We start from the raw sequence: 17,534 nt of genomic DNA on the forward strand, positions 1-17,534 counted from the left end.
GCCCTGCCAGCCGCGGTCACCATGGCGGAGCCCTCCGACGCCGCTCTGGCCACGCCGCCCGCCCTCACAGCTCCCGGCAGCTGCAGTGTCTCCCAGCGGCTGCTCTTCACCCACGACTGGTCTCCGGGCGCTACGGGGCTCGGTGCCTTCGGCCTGGTCCGCGTCATGCACGGGGAGGACTCCGACTCCGAGGAGGAAGACGGCGGAGGAGAGGAGGAGGGAACAGGGACAGGGCCCCGAGGAGGGGCGGCCAGCTCCGGCTGTCTGAGGCCGGGGCTCCGGGGGGCGGCGGCGGGCGGGGAAGAGGGCCGCGGGAGCCCCCTCCGGCGGGGCACGTCCGCGTCCAGTGGTACCCCGAGGGCGTCAAGCAGCACGTCAAGGAGACCAGGGGAGAGGCGACGGAGCCCTAGGCCCTCGAGGCCCCAGACAGGGCCTGGGAGGGAGGGGGCAGAGGCTGAGGAGAGCCATAGAGCTGGAAGAGGCCGCAAGGGCCCTCAGCCCAGCCCCGTTCGCCAGGCAGGGGCTCTCAGGCGAAGCATCCCCGTTGGCACTGGCCATCCGGACAGAGGAGGAGGAGGGCGGGATGGAGGGCGTCCTCCACTCAGGACGCGTCCTCCATTTCAGCCTTTCCCTCTTCCAGGGTCTCCACTGCCAAGGAGAAAGGCCCAGGCACACCCCAAAATGGAGGGCATTATATTATCATATTATATTATTATTACTACTACTGTCATTATAGTTTGTTTTATCCGCTATTCTCCCTAGAATGGGACCAAGTGGATTCACAGCATTAAAAACATACAATTAAAACCCCGGAGAGGGAGACAAGAACAGAAAAGAGGCCGTGGCCAGATTGAATCAATCAATCAATAAGAGGCTGAGAGCATTTCATAGAAGGAGGACCCATGCCCCTTAGTTGTGCTCAAGATGGAAGAGCTTGGGAACTCCTTCCGGGCAGAAGGATGACATGGAGGACGTTTGTAGTACTAGTAGTAGTAGTATAGTGATGATGATGAGGATGATTTATTTGACCCCCCTCTCCCAGTGGATTGGAGCAGCGTACACAAGACACAGGACTCATAAATAACCAGTAACACGAATTAAATCCCTATCTCCTTCCAAACAGTCCAAACTTAAATTCCACAAAACCAACACAAAACCACTTTAAGATCTTTACAACCTATAAAGCCTTGGGACATCCATGACAGGCTTCGTGGGGCATAGTAAGGGCAAACCATACATTGGGGTTCTAAAAACCTAGGTGCAACCGTCAGTCAAGGAAGGATTGAGGAAATTGGGGAGGGAATGCTTAAACATCATAGAAGATAAAACCAATGCTTCTTAGTTGGCTCAGAATGGAGGGTTGTTCTGGGAAAGAAGGGAGGACCAAATAAAAAGGTAAAAACACTCATAGGCCTGTTACAGACAGCCAAAATAAAGCTGCTTGAGTCACAGTGAAGGTATGTGTTTCAATGATGCATGCGTCTAAGAGTCCAGAAGCCAGGCTGGAGCGTGGCTTTGGTGCGACTTCTGGACTCTTAGGACGCATGCATCATTGAAACACCATACTTCACTGTGACTCAAGCAGCTTTATTTTGGCTGTCGTAACGGCCCTAGAAATGTAAACTCATGCTTTCATAGTTATGCTCAAAAGGAGGTAATGAGGAGCTGTGATTGGCCTCTCAGCTCCTCTGCAGTGAGATCTGGATTGGTTGTTTTCAGCAGAACTCCATTTGAAAAATGATTACTATTTTACTGCATGGTTTAAAGTATATCTAGGGATAGAACTTTTTAAGAGGCATCGCTGAATACGCAGTGTATGTTTTTTAAACAACCCTTAGATTAATAGAGTGGCTCTCAAACTTTTTACCTGTGTGCCCCCTTTACATCTTCACTGGATGTTGTGCTCCCCCACTTGACATAGTGGTGGATGAAGATATTTTGTTCATGAGTGTATTTATTTTCACACGAATTTAATATTTAACACTTATAGTGTGCATATTTCCAACCACACATTCATGTATATTCATATTTTAACATTGTATAGGGAATAGCTCTCCTTTCCTCCCCCAGGCCAAGGCTCCAACACACCCCCTTGCCTTTTTCTTCCCCTTCAGGACAGAAGAAGTTTGGGAGGGATCAGGGCCCTTTCAGCAGTCCATGCCCATCCTGGGGGTCGCTTTGTGCTTGCGAACCACTGGATTAATATAAAATTACACTGTAATTCCACATTAAAATTTACACACTTATAAATAAAATTCATAATAATATTAATAAAATATAAAATTGTCCTGTGTAAACTGTATTATGGAGAGGGAAAATGTTGATGGTTATCACTACAGAATAAGTGTTTTATATCTAAATGAAGCAAATGAGCAAGTCTTCTGAAATACAAGGTTTTTGATGGTTAGAATGTGGACCCATTGAGTTGGGAGCATTGTCTTTTGCTCGTAGATGGTATTACATAATTGTGCATAATCACAAATAACCAAAAAACATATTTTGTATCCATAATACAGAGTATTCAAATGAGTTGGTTGTTTGGCTTTTAAAATGATTTATTGTTAGTGCATGTTTAAATAGCAACTTGCATTTTACTTAAAATGTGAGAGTGATATTAATATTCTGTGAACCCTTTTAGTTTCTCAGATTTCATGAGAAAAGTGACTTAACTCCAAATGTTGTGGAACAAAAGAGGTGGAGAGCAGGACTTGGAAATAATAATAGACGGGACTGGTTAACTATCTTGTGATGTAGTGTATTGGTATTGTATGCTGTTATAGGTGAAAACACTACATGCATTCTTTAATTAGCAATCCTTGACCTAGAGAGCTGCCTATTTCTCTGCAAACAAAAGGTGCATTAATGTTGTAATCTGCAACATTATTGGTTTTTTTGCTGTAGTTGGATCCATTAAGTTCATACAGAACAAACAGTAATGTCACTGGCAAAAAAACAAAACTCTTTGTAAGGCTGGATTGTAAGTTGAACTCCCAAAGATATAAGTGTTCATGCCTTTCATGGATATGAGCATATTTTGGACATTTTGGATAGAGATTTTCAGTACCTTCTGTTACTCTTTTGTAGGCGGTAAGTGAGAAGGCTGGTTCAGTAGGAATTCTAAATCTTCACAAGGATCTTGTGTTTTGCTCCGTCCTTTTTAAGCTTCCACATCTTTGAGGCGGGGGGGGGGGGAGTAAATTTAGACTAGATAAATCATTTGTTTCACAGACATGAGTTCAGATCTGCACTCTGCTAAGCAACAAACAAGGTAGATTTGTGGGTTTTTCGGCTATGTGGCTATGTTCTAGAAGAGTTTATTCCTGATTTTTGCCACCATCTGTGGCTGGCATCATACCTCCTTTTCAAAGAAAGAAAGCATTATATGGGGTGTATATAAACTGTTGGGTTTTAGGATACATCAAAGGTGTCACAGGCAGAATAGGGAAACTGATGAGGAAACACAACCTTCAAAATGATCACAACTGGCCAAGAAAATTCAGCAAATGTTGCGCTCAGCGAAGGACAGGAGAGACCCCCCCTCAGGCCGCAGGAGTTTACTGCATACCATGCAGCGGTGGAGAAGTACATAGGGACAACAGAATGCAGCGTTCCAACACCGGTCAAGGAACACGAGAGACACTGCAGACTGGGCCAGCCAGAAAAATCACAGTAGCAGAACATGTTATAAACCAACCTGGACATAAAATGCTGTTTGAAAACACTGAAATTCAGGACCGTGCCAACAACATCAGTTAGAATGCACAAGGAAGCCATTGAAAATCCAAACACCCGGACAACAGGTGTTTACCTAAAAGTAAACAAAGTTTGGCTACAAGTCCTGAAAAACATAAAAAATCAAGACTCGGCACATGCAAATGAACATCACCCAGGATTAGGGGGGTTTCCCTGCAGAGAAAGGATTGCTAATTAAATAGATACACACATCCTCCCACCCTGAGGCTTTGTCACTCAACAACAGACCAACACAGATTAACATGTAAATTGCTTCCTCACAGCCAAAGGTCACACAGTATATATACCCCACTTGCTTCCATTCCACCAACCTCTGGAGATACCAGCCACAGATGCAGGTGAAATGTCAGGGAGAAATTCTTCCAGAGTCTGGTCACATAGCCCGAAAAACCCATAAAAAACCAAACTTTTGTTTATAATTTACACTTAGTCAAGATCTCTTTCATCCTAGTTTATTACTGTCACTTTTGAATATTACAAGATGTTACTTCCAATTTGTGTAGGCAATTTTTTGTGTGTCATTTGAATGACACTTCATAATGCTTCAGCTACATCTCCTTTGGTCTGCCTAAATTGTATTCTAGCTCAGAAATCTCTGTGACCATCATATACAGAATGTACTGGGAAATATGAACTCAGAAAGTGTCAAGAGGTTATAAGGCACTTCTCTAGCAGCTCAATTTTATGAACAGAGAGAAGTCCATTAAAGTTGTTCCCACAAACATTGCTGAATTTATTCATACAGATAGATATATAAACAGTTATGAGTATGTTTCTTGTACTCGTGTTGTTTTCCTACAACTTCTTTCAGACCTTTCTGTCCCTAAATGGTGTGTTCTTATTATTTAATTTGTAAGTTGAAATGTTTGTAAGTGTTCCATGATGCCACTGCAGCTAAACAAATGATTTAAGGAGTTCTCAAATGCTGCAGTAATCATTTTTTCCCCCTTAGAAATCTCTGTTAATCGCTAAAATAACATCCTGAGCTTTCAGTTATTTTCCAGATCAGCATTTATTCAGCCTCCCCCCCAAAAAGGAGATGTGAACCCTCAGGGTTGGCTGATTTAAACCAGGTTGGTTTAAATCAAATGACCTTAAAGAGATGATTTTTTATTTATTTTTAAATCTGGCTGCTGCTACTGTTTTCCCAACCACTCACTAGAACAAAAATGATTGTTTGAATTTAAACATTTTAAATTTAACAGTTTATTGACAGTTGTTAATTGTTAGACCAGTATCTAATGTCAGTTGCTTCTTTTTACTAACTCTCTCTTATTGTGTAAGAAGTGCCATTCAGAAACAAATCTTTCAATTAATGTAAGTGCAACCAAAGCAAAAGCATTTTTTAAAAGAACAGTTATTATTCAAGCTAGTGGTCATAATATCTGAACTGCATTTGGCTACTTAATTATCTGATTTAGCCCTATATTCGTCTTATACTCTTTTGTATAGGCTATTAACTTGTCAATATAATTTCCAATGTTTTCTTGAAAGATGTAAATTGTATCACAGCCTAATAACTTTGTATTATTAATGTTAGAAAGCATTAAAACATGGTTGATCATCTTTTTAATACATAAAATAACGTGTTACAGTATTAATATGATAAATAGGATTCAGATTTTATCATTAAAATATTGATACAAAGCCCCCCCCCCCCCTAAACATACCCTGGTCTTTTTCCAACCCTGTGCAAACCAAAACAATAATTCTTTGTATATATATTTCTAATATTCCAGAGTCTGGCAGAGAAAGTAAGAATTAAAGCTGTAATTAAATTTTACTAATAGATAGGAAAACTAGCATTTTGAAAGCTAAGGAGTTTTGATTCAGTATGGCTTTTAATGTTCCAAACTTTTATTCTATTTTATCCACCTAAGGAATTGTATAGAACAGATCTCTTCTTTCTGATACAGTATTTCATTCAATCTCTTGGAGGATTACTTAGGAATCAGCTGGCATTTCATAGCACTTTAAGACTGAAAGAAAGCAAAAGGCCTGCTGGAATTGCTAGAGGTCTCTGTGGTTGGACAAATAACCTGCTTCAGCCCTCTTGTACATCCATTGGGAGATCACTTGCTCTTTATTTTTTCCACTTGTGATGCAGGTTAAAGCTTTTGATTGATTTTATTTCCATATGTAGACTTAGAGATTGTGCTATTAAACTTTTTATTTTAAAAAGTCAAAAACAACTTCAGTTGTTCAGGAATGGCAGTAAGGATGTTGACCTTAAGGACAACTCATAGAATTTGTTAAAGTCATGACTATGCAAGCAACCAGCATTCCAAGGGTTTTTTTGTGTTGTTAACTGCCCTCAAGTTGATCTCGACCTATGGTGACCCTGTGGATGAGACATCTCCAAGACCCTCTATCCTCCACTACTTTGCTTAGTTCCTGTATATTCATACCTGTGACCTCCTTAATAGAGCGTATCCATCTGCATGTGGTCATCCTCTCTTTCTACTTCCCTCCACCTTTCCTAGAATTATTGTTTTTTCCAGTGAGTTGTGCTTATGATGTGTCTGAAGTACAACAGCCTAAGTTTTGTCATTTTGGCTTCCAGGGAGATTTCTGGCATGATCTCTTCTAGGACCCATTTATTTGTCTTTTTGGCAGTCAGTGGTATCCTCAGCACCCTTCTTCAGCACCACATCTCAGCTGAATTGATTTTTTCCCTATCTTCTTTCTTAAATATCCAGCTCTCACATCCATACATAGTAATAAGGAATACAATGGCTTGTAATTACATTTTAGGATCTTTTCCACTTTTTTCATAGCCCCCTCCCCATTCTTAATTTTCTGCTTTCCTGGCTGCAGTCCCCGTTTCTATCAATGTTTGAACCTAGGTATGAGAACTCTTCTACAATTTTTATTTCTTCATTGTCTAGGTTGAATTTTTCTAGATTCTCTGTGGTCATTATTTTTGTTTTCTTTATGTTCAGCAGTAAACCTGCTTTTGCACTTTCTTCCTTGATTTTCCTTATTAGATGCTCCAGGTCTGGGACACTCCTTTTTGTTTTGCTTTTCTTCTTTCCTTTATTATTTGTAGTGTAGTATTTGTCATCCATGGTTTCTTCTCTTTCTTGTCTGCTGAGAATGTTTCAGTTCCACGTTTACTAGTGCCAGAGTTGGCAATAATTTTTATGTTTGTAAATATAGTATTGTGAAAAAAAATTAAGTCTTTCTAGTTCTAAGTCTTTCAGAGACTAAGCTCACTTTGGCTTTATCTGCAGCTGTAAAAATGGTGCTCAGATAATCTCTGTGGACCAATACAGGTGCCATTATTCTTGGTTTGCTGCTTTCCCATCTTTGCATGGATACTTTTGGATAGTGTTGCACCACCACATACAAAACATTCAAGTTGAGAGGTGGCATGAAAGATTGTAGTTCCGTTTTCTGATGAACATCTAGAATCATGGAGGTGAAAGACAAATCAAAGGTCAGCTGGACTTACCCACAATAATCCAGGAAATCTCGTCTTCTATATATGTATCTGATAAAACCTTTTAAACTTTTGTTTAAAACTTTTGCATGGCAGGGAGTTGGACTGGATGGCCCTTGTGGTCTCTTCCAACTCTATGATTCTTCATACCTAAAGGGAAAACTTTACAATTTGTTAAAACTGATTTGGCCCAGTTCTTTGTTTTACCAAAATTATAATGAATACTCTTTGTCAGCTAATGTAGGGCTGCTCAAAATGGTGGTCCCTGGACAGATGCTGATCCTTGAGCCATTGGCTGTCAATCCCTGAAAGGTTTCAAGAAAGAAAGAAATTATTATTTAAAAAATAGGATGCTGGTACCTGACACAGTGGAAAAAATAATTGTCAGTCCCCTACATCAGATAGATCAGAGAAGCACTGGTCTAAAGTATTAGCTCCTCTACTCAGTTTTATGTGGCTTTCAGATTTAAAAACCATCCCTTTCTCTTCTGCGAGGCAACACAAAAAAATGCACTGGGCCTAGGATGAGAATGTTATCACCTCTGTACTGGTCAACAAGGGAAACTGGAGTTGAAGACTTCGACCTTCTCTCTGTCATTTGCTGATATTTCTTCACCTTCTATGCATGGTGGACTTGATCATTTTCTTATTTCGAACTCTCAAACATAAGATGATTTTACACTTTCTACAAAGATTGACTACTTATTTGCACTCCTATGAAGTAAAATTTCCATTCTGTGTTCTGTACATGCATAAGATTTAAGTTGCATCTCATGAAATAAGGTAGAGTCAAAATCATGAGTGTTTGAAGGGTCTCATGGACCATCCTACTCTCTGATCAATGAAGGATCTCCTCTTAAAGTATCCCTGGCAGGTAGCAGCCCAGCCTCGACTATCAGAGGAGGAGATCTTCATAAAGAGGCTAGATAGCTAGAACTTTATGCCAAATAAAGCTAGCTAATCTGTAAAATGCCACAAGACACTTAGGTCCAAAACACACTGCAGAAATAATCCAGTTTCAAACCATCTTGGCCCAGTACTAGGGAATCCTGGGAATTGTAGTTTGCTGTGGCACCAGAGCTCCCTGACAGAGAAGACTAAATGTCTCACAAAGCTACAGTTCTCAGGATTCCCTAGCATTGAGCCGGGGCAGTTAAAGCAGTCTCAAACTGGATTATTTCTACAATGTGTTCTAGACCTTAGTCTTAGTTCTTTTTCCTATTAAATCAGAACTCACAAGGAAGATTTCTCTTCAGTGATCCCATTTTAAAAAAAAATTCCTCATTTGTCTTGTTGATTGAAATGATGGTACCTTCAATATTCCACTATTAAGAAATTCCCATCCATTTTGATAGGGTGCATTGATGGCAGGGGATTCATATTGGCATTACACCCTAGACTTTATAGTTAAGAGAGCATCTTGAATATAACGGACAGCTAGTGAAATGCGTTTAATGTTTGTATTATATGTTTTGTTAGCTGATTCTGACCAACAATCAGGCAGCCATTTTTTTCAGTACAGTCCGACCTCCCCATCCATGGGGGATCTGTCGTCCCCCTTGCATATGGGGAAAAGATTGTGTGCTCAAGTCCCCATAGGAAATAATGGGGTGCATGCTCATGGTGGTGTGTGGGTACGCCCCATTATTTCTGCTGGCGCTTGCCTTCCACATAAGCTCAAAGCCACGGAAGGCAAGCCCGCCTATGGGGAGACCTGACTGTAATTTATACATCTGATGATCAGTGTAATAAAAAGGCTACAATGTTTGATTTTGGCTGGTATGGTATAAGTTCAAATCTCAGTTTTGAGATATCAAACTTGTTAGGTGACTTTGAACCAGTTAATACACTTTCAGTGTAGCCTGTTCCACAATAAAAATGAAGTAATAATAATCTTCAGTTACGGTATATTTTTTCCTAAAGGAGAGGTCAAAGTGCCTTACACATATAGCTATGTCAACTAATTCTTGCCAAGCTGGTGTCTGTGAAGGACTGGATGAAGGGTAACAAATTGAAGCTAAGTAAAGGCAAAACAGATGTATCTGGTCAGCTGAAAAGCAGATCTGGAAATAGGAATTCAGCTTGTGCTGATGAAGTATGCTCCCCCTGAAGACACAAGTTTGCAGTTTGGGTGTACTCCTGGATTCAGCCCTGAATAAAATAAAAATAAAAAATAGTTACAAATAATACCAAATTGTGCTTGGAAGCAGACTGGTAGCCAGTAGAGCTATTGTAATGAAGAAGTTTTGTGCCATCCTTTGCACACTGGGGGAAAGGTGGGGAAAAGCGTGTCAGCTCTTTAACATCTTGCCCCCTCCTCCGGCCCCGGACCAACTCTGCTTGGGCGTCAGCCCATAAAGCCTTGGGCAATACTGTGAAGAACATTATCTTGTTGCTAATTTTTAGTCTCCCCCTTTTTCAGAGTGTTCAATTGTAATCTTTTATTGTAATTCCTTGATGGTAATGTTGTAACTTGTGCTGTATTTCCTTTATTATTTCATTGTTTATTGGCATCTGCTTGTTATTTTTTGCAATGAAGGGTTGGAAATGGGGAATTCTTTTTGATAATTATTGATTTGAATGTAATCATCAGTGTTAGGCTTCTGTCATTATTGAATTGCTACGATATTACTGTTATTGTTGTTATGTTTTTGCTATGTATTGCTGTTATATTTCTTTATTATCTTATGTTTATTGTTATTGTTTATTACTATTGCTTTGTATTTCCCTAATGTTGTAAGCTGCCCAGATTCCTAGTGATTGGGCGGGATATAAATAAATTCTATTATTATTACTATTATTATTAGTTAATGTTCTTGAACTTTGTTCAGGGATTTACCAAGGTATGAACAATACTGGGCAGGTCTCCCTCTCTCCGAAGACCGCACAGCTGGCAAAAATAGTAGAAATGTTCATAGTTACAGTACAATGTCAAGAATAATGTTACTTCCATTCTTCACAGCCATCCCTTTGTTGAGGTGTGACTTGATAGGAACTTCCTTATTTACTATCTTGTTGTAGTCTTCCCCTTTCCTCAACATCCCCATGTTATCTGGGCTAAAATTTTGTTCATTCTTGTCCAGCTTCTAAGCAGTCATTTAAGCAGTTCTATGCATCTGGGTCTGATGAAAAGTAGAAAATAGAGCTGGGTCTTATTAGCTTACTGCTGACCTCTCTTGTTTCAGAGCTTGAAATGAGTACACTCAGTGGTTGCAAGTAAAGAAACTCTTCTAGTATATTCCAAATGATGTAGAACCTGCTTTAGCCCTGAATGTGAACTTATTACCTAGGTGGGAGTGGAAATCACCCAGTCCTTCAGATGCTATGGGACTGCAAAGCCCAGAATTCTTTAGCATTGGCCATTCTGGTTGGGGTTGCTAGGAGTTGCAGTTCAACATTAATCTGGAAGGCCACACAATTTCTACTCCTAACTTAGATCGTCCCCAGTTGTTAACTAATGTAAGCAGCTATTTTTGAAGCACAAAATATTTAGTAACAAATTTTGGTAATGAAGAGTCATTCTAACCCTGTCTTAACTCATGGACATAGAAAGAGTGGTCCAGAGAATTTTTCAAGCCTAGAATTCTTAAAATTAAAAGTTGTCTTAAGGTACAGAAAAGTAAATGAAAAAAAAGACCATCATGTTTTGGAGATTTATTCCACCTTGCTTTGTAGCATGCTCCAAACATACCATGTTCTGCATCCTCACCTCTAAGAGGTTGTAACACTAATTGTATGAATTAATTATCTGCAATACTGCAGGACAGAGGAGCCAGAGTTTTTGGTCCCACAGTTCTTCAATGAATTTGAATGGATGTTGTTCAAGGGATATAATTAGAAAGTTTTTTTAAAAAATGACAGATGTATGTGACAATATAATGCAAGAGTCTACACCTGATCTATCATTGGTTTGACTTGGCAGCAGACTGCTTTGGTCAGTTCTATAATTAAATGTTTCGTTTTTGTTCTTTTTTTGGGGGGGGGGATACGAGAATTAAACATTTAATTCCAGGGAGAAAAAATCAGAGTTCATAGAGTACTATATAATTGAAGAAAAGGTAATATTTGGAATATGGCTCTGTAGTTCAGTATATAAAAGTATAACTTTATATCTGTGAACATAAGTATCATTAGTAATGAATTATACTTACAAGGAGAAAAGCCTTTTCCCTCTTGACTGTTTAATTATATGAGGGATTTCTAGGGTCTGAAGATTGACAGCACGTATCAGTCGTCACCCTCTTTTAATCTCTCTTACACCTCTATAACTGAGCTCTTTTGCCCCTGAAATAATTGTTTGTTTAGGTGGTGTTGTAAATCAAAATTAAAACACAAATGTGTAGCAAATGACTTAAAGTACTTTATTGACTTGGAAGACAGGCTTTATTGGGTCTACATCTTTTCCTGTTTTTCTGCTTAATGCTTGGCATTAAAACTATTTCATGGGGAATTTTACTCTGTATTGTTGACCTCTGGCACATTGTCTTCATCTTTTTGTATAGATCTTAGCAGGAATTAGAATTAAATGCGGTCAAATAAAATAATTTTTATCCATCTTGAGGAGAGTAGCTGTAGGATTCCTTTGTTTACATTGGTCTAAGGCAGTCACTTCAGTCGACCTAACAATGGGCAGAGAGGTCTCTCTTCTGGTGTGGAGGAGTGTGCCTGCCATGGAGACCCTTGTTATGCTTGAGGAAAATTCCTCCACATAAAACTATCACCAGTAGTAGTCTTTCATGGGGAGGAAGGAATCACCAGGCGAAAGCACTGACTGGAAACCATGTCCTGCTTCCTGCCCTGATCACTTTTATGTTAGCAGGGCCATGAATTACTTTCTGACAGATCTTAGAATTGTATCGTAAAAATGGTTGTTGTGTGATTTCAAGTCTGACGGCTACCCTAAGGGGACCCTATCAGGTTTTCTTGTTATGATTCATTCAGAGGGAGTTTGCCTTTACCTTTCTCTGAAGCTGAGAGAGTGTGACCTGCCCAAGGTCACCCAGTGGATTTTTATGACTCAGTGGGGATTTGAACCGTAGTCTCCAGAGTCATGGGGGCCAAACAGACCAGCTGTGAAAGCCGCCTTCTAGGCGGCTTGGGAACGTGGTGTTTAGGCACAGCACATCCCCAAGATGCCTGGAAGTCATGCTGGGCAATTACAGGGGGCCAGCTTCAAGCCACTCCGGGGGCACAGCATTTAGACTCCGCAAGCCACCGGGGCTTGCAGAAGCCAGCTTGGGGCTGCCCCAATGCCAGCCCAAATAGAAGTAGATCTTTCCCGCTCCTATTTGGGCCAGCACTGGGGTGGATTGGGGCCATGACATGTGGTTTCCATGATGATGGGGAACCCCCAATCCACCCTTTTGGGGCGGTCTGTTTTGCCCCTTTGGTTTTCCCCATGTTGGGGGCAAATAAAAGGAAAGAAAGCATTCAGTTAATTGTGTGAGAAAGATTTGTTATAGTTTGGTTACATAGCTTAAGTCCAGTGTAAGCCAGATGCAGTCATTCTTAACACATTTTTCAGGGGATCATAAACTTATTTGTGTTAAGAATGAGTAGTTGTAGATACTGGAATCTTTTAATATCATTCTTATGTTCTATAAGATGTTCTGAACTGGCACTCTATAAAATGAAGACTCTTCAACTGATGTGTGTTTACAAAGTCAGATGAAGGTGCCTTTATCATGCGGTGGCTGGAAGGTCATTTTATGTACTTTTTCATGGTGTCGAGCTTAATGAACACTTGTAAAGGGTATACTTTTTCTTAAATTTCAGTTTGAAATTAACATTGTCTGTGATTGCATTATGCTGTGCAACAGTATTACTTGTGTAATTCTCATAACAATAGAGTTAAAGAGTTTTTAAGCCAGCTGTTAATGTTAAAAATGGTGAAAAACACTTGCATCAGGTTGAATATGTGAAATCATTAAATAATTGCTTGGTGGAAAAAGATTTATTGTCCCCAGCTGCTTCCCAAAGCAGTGTTGAAGTCTTGGAGTACACAGATGGAAGCAGCAAAGCATTGTTTCAGTCATCATCACTGAGCTTTCAGATACAACCACTGGCAAAACTAGAATTGGTTTCTTTGCAATATGTGACCTGGTTTTGTTTGGTTGGAAAAAACAAAGCAGTTGTCTTATGTTTTTAAAGGTTGCTTCCACACTTGAGAGGGTGCAGTTGTGACAGATGAAATTGGAATTAAAACTATGATTCCACATTCCATTCAATGCAGGATAGTATTGTTCAAAAGTGTTATTCCCAGAGATGGAGTTCCTTTTAACAGTGTTTCTTTACAGGTAAGTTCCACTCAAAGGTCCTTAGCAATGTTTAGTTTCCTGTATCTAGACCACCATCTGTGTGGAGGAGGAGGGGGTGTGCTGGTGAGAGCGGCACCTTATAAAGCCGGCTTGCCGGCCTCCCTTACTCCGACCCCAAATACTGTTGTGTCAAGCTCTGCAGCTCCACAGCATCAGCGCAGAGCCACTGGAACATCCTTGCAAGTGTGCAGCTGTGCATCTCCGTAGTGATATTATTGTTGTCTGGGGTTGTTTGATAGTGGATAAGCAGTACATAGCAGGAGGAATGAGCCTATTACATGTTCTTCTCCACTTTTTAACAATATCGCTATTGTGCAGAGAGATGATATTTTATGATAATGCTGTTGGTGGGGAGGTGGGGTGTTATGGTAATTTGTTGTCAGCTTACGGAGCTCCGATTGAGGTTGTGCGGGGCAGGGGGAAATACAGCGGTAGGTGGGTGGAATCACATCATAAGGGAAAGCAAGATTGATGCTTAATACTTTTCCTGCCTTCCATCCACCCTGCTAACCCAAAAGAACCAAGAGTCAATTCAACCGTACCACAGACCCTGTCTCTGCTCCTGTGCAATGCCAGGTCAATTAAGAACAAGACCCACATTATTTAAGACCTTTTGGAAGAAAAGAACTGTGATCTGGCTTGCATTACGGAGACCTGGCTGGGGGCCGTGAGTAATGCAGTGTGGACACAGGCTCTCCCAGCTGGGTATGCTGTTAAGGAGCAGACCAGGACATGTGGGCGGGGGGGAGGTGTTGCCGTAGTCCATAAGAACACTCTTACCTTGACCAGGAACTCCATCCGGAAAACAGACTTTATCAAGTGTATTTACCTGACCCTGAAGGCTAGGGACAGTCTGGGGATTTTTTTGGTCTATCGTCCACCCCGTGGGCTAACAGACTCCCTAGCCAAGCTGACACAGCTGGTCTCGGAACTGGTGCTGGAGTCTCCCAGACTTCTTGTTCTGGGGGACCTCAACATCCCTTTCGAGGCCGGCACACAAGACCTGACAGGTGCAGCTCGGGAGTTCATGGCTTCCATGATGGCCATGGGCCTGTCCCAACTAGTCTCGGGTCTAATGCATTGCGCAGGTTATACGCTCGATGTCATCTTTAGTACAGATTGGGATAATCCGTGGACAGAGGTATGCTCTGTCATGGACGGACCATTTCCTGGTTCAGGTCCGACTTAAGGCAACTACCCAAATCCCAAGGACCTATTAGGATGGTCCACCCTCAAAGGCTGATGGGATCCAAAAGGTTCCAAGAAGCCTTAGAGAGGTTCATGATTGGATCAGACGGCGACTCTGTTGATGCCCTGACCAACATCTGGGATAATGACCTTTCCAGGGCTATATACAGTATCGCTCCTAAGCGTCCTTTCCGGCCCGCTTCCAATAAGAAACCCTGGTATACAGAAGAGCTCCGGGAAATGAAGTGGGCCGCGCAACGACTAGAGCGCAGCTGGCGGAGACACCAGCGCTTATCTGACAAGACACTCCATGAGGCTCTTTTGAAGTCTTATGGAGTGGCAATGGGCGCAGCAAATAACTCATTCTATGCTGCATGTATTGCGTCTGCAGAGTCATGTCCAGCAGAGCTGTTCAGGGTGGTCAGGGAGCTGACTCAGCTTCCTCCCACTCTGAACCCTATTTTAGAATCAACCAAGGCCTGTTGTGACGATTTCAACAACTTCTTTGCAGATAAAATCTCTCGGATAAGGGCTGATCTGGACGCTGGCATTTCAACAGAAACAATAGAAGAGGTGTCCAGAGCTTCCGTGGACTCTATTAAACTGGATCACTTTGAGTTTGTTCATACCGATGAAGTGGAGAAGCTTCTTGGAAGTGTTAGGAAGACGACGTGCTCTCTCGATCTGTGTCCTTCTTGGCTGACCGCCAAGGGTGGTGATGCAGTACCATCATTATTACAACGTATAATCAATGCATCATTCAGGGAGGGAAAATTTCCATCAAGTTTAAAACTAGCAACAGTTAAACTGTTGCTCAAAAAACCCTCCCTGGACCCCCTGGTAAGGAATAACTACAGACCGGTCTCATTGTTGCCATTTTTAGGTAAGGTGATTGAGAGAGCGGTCGCCTTCCAACTCCAAGCAGTTTTGGATGAAACCGATTATCTGGACCCGTTTCAAACTGGCTTCAGAGCGGGATATGGAGTTGAGACTGCCATGGTCGCCTTAGTTGATGATCTCCGTCTGGGCATCAACAGGGGAAGTGTGACCTTGTTGGTGCTTTTGGACATCTCAGCGGCTTTCGATACCATTGACCATGGTATCCTTCTGGAACGCCTGAGAGTTGGGCATCGGGAGCACTGCACTTGAGTGGTTCCATTCCTACCTCTCTGGCAGATTCCAAATGGTGCAGTTGGGGGACGTTTGCTCCGATAAGAGGGTGCTTACATCTGTCGTCCCTCAGGGAGTGATTCTGTCCCCCACTTTCTTTAACATTTACATGTTAAAGAGAGATCCGGAGACACGTGGCGCTGTGTTAGCAGTATGCTGATGACACCCAAATATGCTTCTCTGTGTTTCTGACTGATGCAGTGACTAAGGATGGTGTCTCTCCTCTGAATGCCTGCCTGGAGTCGGTAATGGGCTGGATGAGGGAAAACAAACTCAGTCTGAATCCAGAGAAAATGGAAATACTGGTGATAGGTTCCCCAGGCCCGAGAAAGGAAATTTATCCACCTGACCTAAATGGGGTCACACTTCCTCTGAAGGACGAAGTTTGCAGTTTAGGAGTACTTCTGGACTCGTCCCTGCAGTTGACATCTCAAGTAGATGAGACGGTCAGAAGTGCTTGCTATCAACTTCAGTTGATACGCCAACTGCGACCCTACTTGGCTCAAAGGGACCTTGAAACTGTGGTACATGCTCTGGTAACCTCTCGCTTAGATTTCTGTAATGCGCTCTACATGGGGCTACCCTTATACCAAGCTCGGAAGCTACAGTTAGTACAAAATATGGCAGCCAGACTGGTCACCGGGGCATCTAGGTTTGACCATATAACACCCATTCTGAAAAATCTTCACTGGCTGCTCATTCGCTTCCGAGCGCAATACAAGGTGTTGGTTATTACCTATAAAGCCCTATATGGCTTGGGCCTGAGTTACTTGAGGGACCGCATCCCCCCATATAATCTGCCCTGCACACTCAGAACATCCGGGAAGAATCTGTTGGAAGTCCCTTCATCCAAATATGTCTCCACTTCCCAAAAGGCCTTTTCAGTGGCGGCCCCACGGATGTGGAATAATCTTCCTGAGGAGCTCCGTCTGACAACTCCCCTAGAAACATTTAAAAAGAGACTGAAAACTCTTCTCTTTTGTCAAGCCTTCCCCCCTGAAGAATGAAGCTGTGTATTCTGTTGCCATCGATTCTCTGCTTTACCCTTGGAATGATTGTGTTGGAGTTTTTGGTGTTATATATTGTATATTTGTAATATGGATTTTTATGAGATGTGTTGTACTTGGTTTTATGTACTTGGTTTTATCGACTGTAAACCGCTTTGATCTTTGGAAAAGCGGTATACAAATAAAATGTATTATTATTATTATTGTCCATTTTATTTTTCTGTAGTCTCTTAGAGTGTCGGTTTCTGTTCCTGTGCAGTGAGAAGCTTCATTGCTGATTTTCTTGTACTATTTTCTGTTTACATCTTAGTACCATTTTGCTATTAGAAAAGAGAAATTATTAGGAAATATTGATAATGAAAACTTGCCTGTTTGAGGAACAGACACTGACATCAGTGCAATTGAAATACTGTTCATCATTAGGGTTACTAGGTTTTCAAATTAGCAATAAGGAATAATAAACAGTCATGACATTGGGTGGCATAGTGCAGAGTTTATGCCTTTGAATGCACCTCTGGTGGTTATTCCCACAGTTTGGCAAAGTTACTTTACTTTTGAACTACATCATCCAGCATGCCCTAGCTAGCATGGTCTTGAAATTCTGGGAGTTATAGTCCAAAAAACAAGAGAACATACCCAAGCTCTGGATATACGACT

At 41.6% G+C, this 17,534-nt stretch overlaps 1 protein-coding gene across 2 annotated transcripts in view; it reads left to right on the top strand.

Moving 5' to 3' along the window:
- The first annotated feature begins 279 nt into the window (after positions 1 to 279).
- Positions 280 to 17,534, top strand: part of UBE2O (ubiquitin conjugating enzyme E2 O) — a 152,358-nt gene continuing 135,103 nt past the window's right edge. Inside the window, exon 1 of one of the 2 annotated variants that reach the window (XM_042448835.1) lies at positions 280 to 387. The gene's annotated coding sequence lies outside the window, so the exon portion shown is untranslated. The remainder of the gene's footprint in view (positions 388 to 17,534) is intronic. The other variant, XM_042448834.1, reaches the window with a different exon arrangement.

This window comes from Sceloporus undulatus, chromosome 2 (assembly GCF_019175285.1).
Source record: "Sceloporus undulatus isolate JIND9_A2432 ecotype Alabama chromosome 2, SceUnd_v1.1, whole genome shotgun sequence".
Classification (NCBI taxonomy): domain Eukaryota; kingdom Metazoa; phylum Chordata; class Lepidosauria; order Squamata; family Phrynosomatidae; genus Sceloporus; species Sceloporus undulatus.